Raw genomic sequence first — 10,834 nt, forward strand, 5'->3', positions numbered from 1 at the left:
TTCTCCATCTCAGCAGAAGAGGGCAGGAGGGGTCCAAGGTGAGGGCACACTCTGCTCTTTATCTGGCACTCAAAGAGAAAGAGAAAATGAAAACCAGATGTGTTTCCCTGCCCATGGCAAACACCAGCCTTTCCATCCTTCCAGTCCTTCCTGACATCAGCAATAATTGAAACAACATCCCACTCACCTTTGCCATGTCTGGCAGAGGTTGCAGCTCTTTCTATTGCATCCCTCTAGCTTTCAAGTCAAGAGCTCCTGTGTCACACAAGGAAAAGCAATCTTTTACCTGCTGTGCCATGCTCATGGCAGCAGCAGTGCAGATGCCAGCAGCTGATGCCCCCAAGGACAGCCAGCCTGGACTTATTTACATTACATATCTTTGTCCTGATGTCCTTCTAGAAGCTGGAACATTTCTCCACCTCAGCAGAAGAGGGCAGGAGGGGTCAAAGGTGAGGGCACATTCTGCTGTTTATCTGGCACGCAAAGAGAAAGAGAAAATGAAAACCAGATGTGTTTCCCTGCCCATGGCAAACACCAGCCTTTCCATCCTTACTGTCCTCCTAACATCAGCACTAATTGAAACAACATCCCACTCACCTTTGCCATGTCTGGCAGAGGTTGCAGCTCTTTCTATTGCATCCCTCTAGCTTTCAAGTCAAGAGCTCCTGTGTCACTCAAAGAAAAGCAATCTTTTACCTGCTGTGCCATGCTCATGGCAGCAGCAATGCAGATGCCAGCAGCTGATGCCCACAAGGACAGCCAGCCTGGACTTATTTTCATTACATATCTTTGTCCTGATGTCCTTCTACAAGCTGGAACATTTCTCCATCTCAGCAGAAGAGGGCAGGAGGGGTCCAAGGTGAGGGCACACTCTGCCCTTTATCTGGCACTCAAAGAGAAAGAGAAAATGAAAACAAGATGTGTTTCCCTGCCCATGGCAAACACCAGCCTTTCCATCCTTACAGTCTTCCTGCCATCAGCACTAATTGAAACAACATCCCACTCACCTTTGCCTAATCTGGAAGGGAGGTGATGGTCTTTCTATTATACCCCTCTGGCTTTGAATTCACCAGTGCTTGTGTCACACAAGGAAATGCAACATTCCAGCTGTTCTGCCATTCCCATAGCAACAACTATGCAGATGTCAGCAGCTGATGCCCACAAGGACAGCCAACCTGGACTTATTTTCATTACATATCTTTGTCCTGAAGTCCTTCTAGAAGGTTGAACACTTCTCCATCTCTGCTGCAATGGTCAAAAAGGGTCCAAGTTTAGGGCACACTCTCCTCATGGCCTCTTGCACTCAAAGGCAAAGGGAACATGAAAACCAGAAGTGTTTCTTTTCCCATGGCAGACACTAGCCTTTCCATCCCGACAGTCCTTCCTACAATCACCTGGAATTGAAACAACATCCCCCACATCTCTTTTTTGAACTTATTCATGCATGAATAATAATAATGAGAATTTTTCTGTAAATCTTATTTCTGCATGGAAACGGTCTGATAACCGGAGCTTTTTTCTCTAAAACAATCCTGCAAATTTGCACTGCTTATCTATGTACGCAAAATGTTTTTGCCATTCATCTCAAATATCAATACATCTGGCAAAATAAGATAGAAAAAGTATTTACAGACATTTTTGGACATTGATTACTTCTGGTCAAGTGGGAAAGAATCCCTAAGCTGCAATCATGAAATTCTTTTATCACTTTCTCTGATTTAGCCAGTGTTACTAAAAGGGAAATAAGACACAGGCTTTTGATAGCAGCTGCCAATTTAAGAATGATAATAAGTTTTATTATTCTTGGCTAAGATCAAAGTCCTGCATTTCAGGTTTATCTCCAGCTCATCAAGTATAATTAACAGTTTTGGATAGCCACATTATTATATGGCAATATTGTCTTCCTGCAAGGAATTTCATTGTTTTACACGTGCCACAGGTTGTTAATAGATTGCCTGATTACCATTTATTTTTTTTATTGGCTTATGATGACCTCAGAAAACTATACAGCAGCACCATAAAAACTTTAAATCCTATCCCATGTATCTGCATTCATACGAAAATTATATTGGAAAGCATTGGTGAAACTAAGATTACAAAATAAAGCAGGGGACAATTTCAGTGAAAGCCTGCAGGTTTCACAGCTCTGCCCATTTCAACCCCCTGAAGACATCCACGGGTTTCCTGCTGTGGGACACAGGCACTCACCTGCAGCTCAGCACTGCCTGCTCATGCCTGCGCACACCTTCAGGCTGGAACCAAGGAAATCCTCAGCAAAGACATCAGTACACTTTTGTTATGATGACTTTCGTGAAGAAGCATCAAATATTTCTTCACGAGAAATACTGCAAGTCCCTTTGACACTAGCCCTTATTTTAAATGTTTAGATTTATGCTTCATTCAGGCGTGCTGTCACTCCCAAAAAGATTTTTATTCTTTTGTTTTTCATTCTGAGGAACACAGTGATTTCTGCCTTGTTTACTGACTGTAGGCACAGCAATACTCCTGCACCTTCAGGGAAACAGCAAATCCATCTCTTTCACACCCTACTTCTATCAAGCTCATTCACCTTACAAGGTATTTATTGCAAGCAGCTCTTCCAAAAATGGAGATTAACAGAACCTGCAACCCAGGACACCTCAGTAAGCCAGTACTTTTCATCTCCTGAAGGTGTAGGTAGACACAGAGCTGGAACATCTTTTCCACAGCTGTCTGATGCTATCTCATCTATGTTCCTTTACTGTGCACTCAGTTTCACTTCTTATCTAACCTGGTTGCATCCCAGGATTTCTGGTGCCAAAAATAAACTGACAGCATTCATCACTAGTTAAAAGGAAACTGCAATAGGAACAGCAATTTTTCTGATTTCTGTCTTGATCAGAGATGCTTCATGCAAGCCTGATGCGGTAGAAACAATATCAGCTTTAGAATGACAGTCATGACAGCAGCATTTTCCAGAGTACTTCAGAAAGAACTGAGCACTGCCCCAAGAGCTTCAGAGCGGCAGGCTGTCACAGTGTGCCAACCAGCTCAGCTGTGAGTTGGCACTGAAGCTGCACCACAGGGAGAACAAAGCCCCCTGTGCACCCTTGGAGAGCCAAGGGTTGGAGATTCATGAACCTTGAGCTCCTTTCCAACCCGGGCCATGCTGTGATTCTGGGATTCTCACCTTTGCCTCATCTGGCAGAGGGAGGCAGCTCTTTCTCTTGTCTCCCTATGGCTGTCAGGTCACCAGGGCCAGTGTCACACAGGGAACTGCAAACACTGTGTGTGCTGTGCCCTGCCCATGGCAGCACAGAGGCAGCTGCCAGCAGCTGATGCCCACAAGGACAGCCAGCCTGGACTTCCTTTGATTCCTTCCCTTTGGATCAGCGTCCTTCAGGAAGGCGGAACATCTCTCCAGCTGAGCAGCAGAGGACAGCAGGGCTTCGTTGTCTGGGCATGTTCTCTTCTGGCCCTCTGGCCCTCACAGACACAGGAGGAGGACACAGAGGCTGCTGTAACACAGCCAGCCCTGCCTCTCAGGTCAGCTCTCAGGCCATCCTCTCTCCCCTCAGCAGCAGCTCACTGTTCTGCACTCCTCTGGCCTGGGCTGGCAGAGGTGTGCAGCAGTTCTGCTGATCTCCCAGTGCTGGCCATGTCTGCAGTGCCTGTGTGAAAGACACAGGAAGCTGCCAGCATTGCACTGCTCTGCTGTGCCCCTGCCATCACCGAGTTTGCTGTCAGCAGCTGCTGCTACACGTCCATTCAGGCACAGGCCTTTCCTTCCTGGCCCTCTTTCCCCCCCTCTCTCCTCTGCTCTCTCTCGTGCTCCCCTTTGGCCTGGGCTGGCTGAGCAGTGCAGGCCTTGTTGTTGCTCCCTGGGCCAACTACGTCACGGTTCCCCGTGACTCTGCCAGCTGCTCTGACACAGCGACTGCGTCCTCAGTGTGGATTCCAGAATGCGACAGACGTCCAGAGAAGACTTCCAGGGCTGATTGGAACATGCTGCCATCAAGAACTGCCATGGCTCAGGCCCCCTGGGAATCTGCTCACAGCGAAAGCTGCTGTCACTCTGTGTGGGCACAGCCTTGTCTGTGTAGGCCTGCTCACACTGCAGCCCCTGTCTGCACCAGAACCGTGCCGATCCACCTTCTCTTGGCCTCCTTGCCTGCATGGAAAAGGGCAGCTTGGGCTGAAGTCCCTCAACTTGCAGATGGCCGAGTGAAGTCTCTGAGCCCTGGTGACCCACGCAGCTCTTCAGCCTGCTGACCTGCTCTGCTGGGGCTGTCTTAACAGGCAGAGGGCACGTTATCCTAATGTCCCCACATCCATCCCTCTTAGCATACTGTAGGCCAGTTCCTAAAAGGACACCTGCACAATCTCTCTGAATGTTAATCAACATGTAGTTGGTCTGTGCACTGCAGAAATTGCATCTAGGTTTTCAGTGGTGATTAGCTATGTGTTTAGCCAGAGGTGCAATGGTTCTAATGGTGAGAGAAAGACATTCCCAGTTGTCATCAGGTGGAACACACTTCAGACTGGAATCCTCAAGCAGACTGCAGTCAAGCTTTCTTAATTACTTGCTGTTGTTATCAATTCAGACGCATCTCTTAATTCCTGCTTGAATGAACATTCTGTAATAATCTGCTGAGACAGTGCAAGGCTTGACAATGAGACTATAGTTTATTAAAGTAGCACTTTTTACTTAGGTGCACTTTTCATCTGTTGAACTTCCTGTCGTCTATTGGAAATCTCTGGCACCAATGCATAAGATTCACCTATTCTATAGAAGTCTGACTGAACCCCATACTGGGATTATTTTTGTTCAATCCAAGCACCTTGGACGTTACTATACATTTATTCAATCATGAGGTAAGTCTGCTTCAGAAGCAATATAGAAAGCATAAAGGGGGAAGAAGATAATGTATTAGTGAAGACTTAACTAGTATTCATAAACTGAAAACTGTGAAACACTATGATGATTACAGAATTTCCCGGAGAAATGTCAAGTTCTAATCTGAATGCTAAATGCAACATCAGTTCACTTCTCACTGGGTTGAATGTTTTAAATATTTGGTAATAATAATGGTTCCTTAATTCTGACATTTAATATGAAAATATTAAAATTCCTGTGTTAGAGTACTTTTTTGTTAGAATGCCAGATGCTAAAGGGATGAAGTGGCACAAGAAAGCAAAATATCTCTGCTGATGGCAGGAAGGACTGTAAGGATGGAAAGGCTGGTGTTTGCCATGGGCAGGGAAACACATCTGGTTTTCTTGTTCCCTTTGTCTTTGAGTTCCAGAAAAATAGAGGAGAGCATGCCCTCACCTTGGACCCCTCCTGCCCTCTGCTGCTGAGATGGAGAAATGTCCCACCTCCTACAAGGACATCAGGACAAAGATAAGTAATCAAAATATTTCCAGGCTGGCTGTACTTGTGGGCATCTGTTGCTGGAAAATTTAATGGCATTAAACTGCCTAGATAAGGACAGAATGAGGGTGACAATAGAATGGTACGTAATCACAGTACAATGAAAAAAGTATGCAGGGTGCAGGAAGGGAGGTGTGGACATTCTGAGTTGCAACTCTTTATTTGCTCCAGAAAGCTCTATCAGAATGGAAGACTGAAGGAAATACTTTGAGTGTTTTCTAATGTGACTGGATGAAAGATCCATGTGGCAAATTGAATAACTGAGTGGTAAAGGGACATAGATACCTCACTGTTTCATGGAACCTTTCAATTAAGCATCTGAGCACTGTGTACAGGACTTGGGAATATAAGTATTAGAGGATCATGGAATATCTTTATTTGGAAGGGACCTCGAGGATCATGTATTCCACCTCCTGGTTCCACACCGGACCTCCTATGGGTCAAGCCCTGTGTCTGAGAGCATTGTGCAAATGCTCTTTGGCCTTTGTCAGCTCAGTGCCAAACCACTGCCCTGGGGAGCCAGTGCCAAATTCCATGTATCTAGTTCATCCTACAGAATGATGCCAAGAACAGTTATAGAGATCGACTTACAAACAAAATTCCAATCTTGAATTAATGGTACACTCACCATTTAAAAAAAAAAAAGAAAAAAAAAAAAAGAAAAGAAAAAAGAGGAAAAAAAAAAGAAAAAAAATCAAAGCCACATTCTTACGCTGGCATTTTACAGTATTGTCAGATTTTTGTAATTCTGTTTTGTCATATAAGATTCTCTCATCATGAAATAATGACCAAATTCTCTCTTCAGATCTAAACATACAAATGTTAAAGGCAACAGTGCTGTTCAAGAGTACATTACCAGCTCAAACACTGCTTTGGCTGTAAAACTGAAGGTAGTAAAGAATTTTATCAAGGAGTTGGAAGAAAACATGTAAGTGTAGATTTAAAAGCAACCTGTATTGTTACTTAGAGTTTGATATAGTGTAATCCAATGCACAGTACTTGTAACGTGTGTTTTACAAAATGCTTTGCAATGTAGGCATCTATTAAGATAAATGCTGCAAGTTCTAATATGTCCATGACCTTTTCAAACAGTTCCTTACTCCTACACATCACTACGAGTAGTTCTTCTGTCAGGAAGGATCACATGAGTAATTAACCTGTGACCTTAATTTGGAATTAAATGCATACAGTGGAAGTAAGAGCTGTGGGTTATTTTGCTCTTTCAGTGTTGAACAGCCGAGGTGTTTTGTTTTGGAGGGTGGACAGTGATGGGACAAGTGGGGAATGGCTTTAAACTGAGACGGGGGGTGTTTAGGTTTAGGTTGGATGTGAGGAGGAAGTTTTTCAGCCAGAGGGTGGTGAGGCACTGGAACAGGTTGCCCAGGGAGGCTGTGGATGCCCCATCCCTGCAGGCATCCAAGGCCAGGCTGGATGTGGCTCTGGGCAGCCTGGGCTGCTGGTGGGCAGGTTAGAAACCCAACAGGACTTTATTGCAGCCCTGGGTGCAGGGGGATCACTGCTCCTAGCATGCACACAGAAGAGCTGGAGCACACAGGTGATGTACATTCCACTTGTGAACATTCCTGCAATTGCAGAGAGCGTGCGCCTGTTCCAATCACTGCTGCACAGATTAAAAACTGATTGCAGATGAGCTGTTTTGGTATGGGGTTCTTGCCAACGGTCTGCAGTGGCTGTGTGATTCCTCGGGGAGTTGCTCTCCAGCCCAAAGGTCATGTCCTAAGTCGACCAGATCCCGTTTGTGTCCAGAAATGGCTGACAACAGATCAGCTGCTGGTCAAGTTTCTAACATCACACTGGCCTTGCTCCAGTGTCTGTGTCATCAGCCCCAGCACATACGGTGCACCTCTTCAAGGCTTTGCAACACTGAGACTCTGCACTTGGGCTCCAGACATCCTGCTGCACCAAGAGGTTATTCTAGCTTTGGTATCTTGCAACTTTGTATATAACTACATCACTGTAATCATAAATGTCTAGGAGCATGGAGATGGAGAAATTAATCTTCCTGTACTTCTCTGTACTGCAGCCCCGTGGTTGTCAACACCTAATGCAATATTGAAATTTCAGTTGAGAAATTGAAAGCTGTCTCTAGCAAAAAAACATCTGCATTTGTTATTGAAATCACACTGAGGATCAAGAAATCCAAATGCTTCTAGCATAACCACGATTATAGGCAGTGTTTAGACAAGCTCTTACAGGAAAACCATGAACACAAGGCTAAAGAGAGACTAAGTGATGCACTCTGCAGGAATACTCATGGAAGTCTTCACAGTGCAGGAGTCTGATCTGATTACAGATGCTGTGCTTTAAGTACCCCTTATCATATCTTTTTTTTCACTGTTGTGCAGGGGTTGGACTCAGTGATCTCTGGAGGCTGGAGATGCTGTTTGCTAATGGCAGATGGAGAGAGGAAAAGCAAGTCCAAGGCATGCTGTGCATAGCCACCACATGGCATCTGCACCATTTCCCCCTGCACCAAGGAGGAGCAGCTCACAAGCTTGGCCTGGGCCAGGGAAGGGAGCAGACAAACATCTGGACCGACCCCAAACGAGCTGGTTCTGCAGGTTGGGTGTCTTCTGCTGCTTGTCTCACATCCTGCTGCTCAGCGGTAGATTTGTTCCTGCTCAGTGCTAACAGGAAACTCACACAGCATTTCTGTTTCAGCTGTGCCAACGCTTTGATCCCTTGCTGCTTGGATGGGGCGTTTGAAGAATGATGCCTGTGCTGATGTCCAGCCAGGCTTTGGGGATGAGTCTCCACACCAGGGTCCGTCTGACAGGACTGAGGGTTGGGGATCCAGCCAGGTCGAGTCCAGTGTGCTTTGCTCTTGTTCTTAGTGCTTGTTTTTGCTCAGGAGGGCAGGAGGTGAACCTCGTGAACCAATGCCTGCAGACGGGGTTTGCAGAGAAAGAGGTCCTGCAGGCCTTGTGTGACAGCCACGGAGCTGCAGCGAGGCTGCATCAGTGTAAAACACCAGAGATCCACGGAGGTGTGAAGGGGAGCTGTGGGCTTCAGAAACGCAGGAAGGGATGTGCATGCTCGGGGTTTGGTTGTTGTGTGTGTGTTAAGTGACTGTGATACCACTGCTGGGTCAGTGTGAGTGTACGGAACAAGTGTGACAGCCTTTTTGATGGAGTCCTGTGAAAGGAGTCCTATGGACTTGAGATCCAACTGTCAGCCCGTGGGCATCATCCAGGAGTTGGGGTAGGGGATGAGGCAAGGGAAGTTGGGCTAAGAAAGGGATAAAGCAGTCTGGCAGCAGTTCTGTGTTTCTCCCATCTCCTGCTTTATTTCCTTCCAGGTGAAATAGATGGGTGCTGCAACATGCCCTTGAATGTAACAAAACCCACTCTAGTGTGGATTTGACATGGGCCCAGCACTGCAAGGTACGCTGCTGGGAGGAAGCGTCCATCTGGCTGAGGGCAGGAAGGCCCTCCAGAGGGATGCACTGAGGCCAGTTGTGCGAGGCTCAACAAGAGCAAGCGCCAGGTCCTGCGCTTTGGTCATGACGACCCCGTGCCAGCTTCTCCAGGATTTGGCTGGGGTAGAATTCCAAGCAGCCCCTGATTCCAGAACGTTGGGCTGGGCTGTTGGAATCTTCTGCCCTTGTGACTGGTCTTGCCTCCCCACCCTGTCCGTCGTGGTGGAGCAGCCTGGTGGCCCTCAGTGATGTCATAAGGGCTAGAATGAGGGGAGGAGCAGTGCGTGCTGCGTCCCTTCATTGGAGCGCTGGAGCTCTGACTGAGCAGCTCGCTTGTTGCACTTGTGCACCGACTGCGTCCCTTTGTCTTCACACCGTCCTGTGCAGCACCTTGTAGGTAAGCTGAGACAGTGTGGGAGAGACGGGGGGACAGTGAGTGCTGAGAACTGCTGGCTGGCGGAGCTCATAGGATCACATTATCTCCATCAGCAGAGGGGTGGCCATGAGGGACAGGGAGGTGATCGTCCCCCCCTGCTCTGCTCTTGTGAGGCCCCAGCTGCAGTACAGTGTCCAGAAAGACAGGGAGCTGCTGGAGAGGGTCCAGAGGCGAGCCACAGAGATGGTCAGGGGACTGGAGCACCTCCCCTGCAGAGACAGGCTGAGGGAGCTGGGCTTGTTCAGCGTGGAGAAATGAAGGCTGTGGGGTGACCTCATGGCAGCCTTCAGTACCTAAAGGGAGCCTAAAAAGAGGAGGGGAATCAACTCTTTGAAAGGGTAGATAACAGCAGAACAAGGGGAAATGGTTTTAAGTTGAAAACTTAAGTTTTTAAGTTGAGGGAGGGCAGATTTTGGTTTTTCCCTTGTAGTCTTTGCTAAACCGTGGAAGCAAACTGACCTGCTCTTTCTCTCTCCTCTCTCCACCCTCTGCCTGCTTCCCTGCTGCAGCTTTTGCTCGTGGAAGATCAGAGCAAAGTGACAAGGAACGGCTGCGGATTCGTGAGATTTGTCTCCCTCGTTCTGATCTCTTGCCAGGTACCTGCCATGGTTTGTCCCCCCACATGCTTTAGCAGCCCGTGACGCCCCGTGTTTAGTAACACAGCCTCATCCAGCTTTGATGGGACGCTGGTCACGTGTGGGTTTTCTCCACATGCTCTGCAGCTCAGCCCTCAGAAGGATGCTGTCTGTGGTGCTGTGACCAGCTGGTTTTATGGAAAGCAATCCCTTAGGCAAAGAGTCCCAGCCCCAGCTTGTGCAGAGCTGCACAGCATCACCAGGGACACCAGCAGGCGTGCTTGGGCTGTGTGAGTGTGCCCGACAGCTGTAGGGAGCACAGCAGAGATGTGAACAGAGAAAATAAAAGTGTGTTTCTTTTCAGTTCCAGCTTGTCACACCTACGCTGATGGCTGTGGCGTGCAGCGAGATCAGCTGTGGGCCTGACCTGGCATGGACAGAGGTAGAGTATGAAGCTCTGATTGGTCTTTGTTCCCTGACTGCAGCCTGCAGAGTGAGCCGCAGATGTGCTCTCCTGCTTTCCAAGAGAGCTCCTCTTTGGCAAGACAGTAGTGCAAGAGTGGCAAGTTTATAAAAGTACCAGAGCCATCTCGGGTGTTGTGTTTGTCCTCTACTGACTTTTCCCTTGAAATGGCTGCAGAAACAACAATCATTCTCTGCTCTGTTTGGCCTCGCTGTTGGTTGGACTGCTCAAGAGAGCTGCTTGGTGCTTGCAATGGCACTGTTTGCACCTTGTAACTGCAGCCGTAGCTTTGGTTTCCCTCTTCACGGTCTCCTAGCATCTGAAACAGTCAGCCTTCCTGCACAAAGAGCGCAGGAAAGGATGTGGCAAAATGGACAAGGCCACCTGTCTGCGTCAGTGCCATTGCTGATTAGTCTGGATGGGGAGAGATGCATCTTTGCTGGCGTGTGCTTGCTGCACACCAGGGAGAGAAACAGCCGTTATTAGACTTGCAGTTCCTTCTGAAGTG

General features: G+C 47.6%; 1 long non-coding RNA gene across 1 annotated transcript; it reads left to right on the top strand.

Annotated features, from left to right (window-relative positions):
* The first annotated feature begins 7,791 nt into the window (after positions 1–7,791).
* LOC149912417 (uncharacterized) lies at positions 7,792–10,043 on the top strand. Its single transcript, XR_016461958.1, has 3 exons — positions 7,792–7,995; positions 8,096–9,249; positions 9,798–10,043. It is a non-coding gene; the product is annotated as an uncharacterized LOC149912417 (long non-coding RNA).
* The last annotated feature ends 791 nt before the right edge of the window (positions 10,044–10,834 follow it).

This window comes from Phasianus colchicus, chromosome Z (genome assembly GCF_987193195.1).
Source record: "Phasianus colchicus chromosome Z, bPhaCol1.hap1.1, whole genome shotgun sequence".
In the NCBI taxonomy this organism is placed as follows: Eukaryota; Metazoa; Chordata; class Aves; order Galliformes; family Phasianidae; genus Phasianus; species Phasianus colchicus.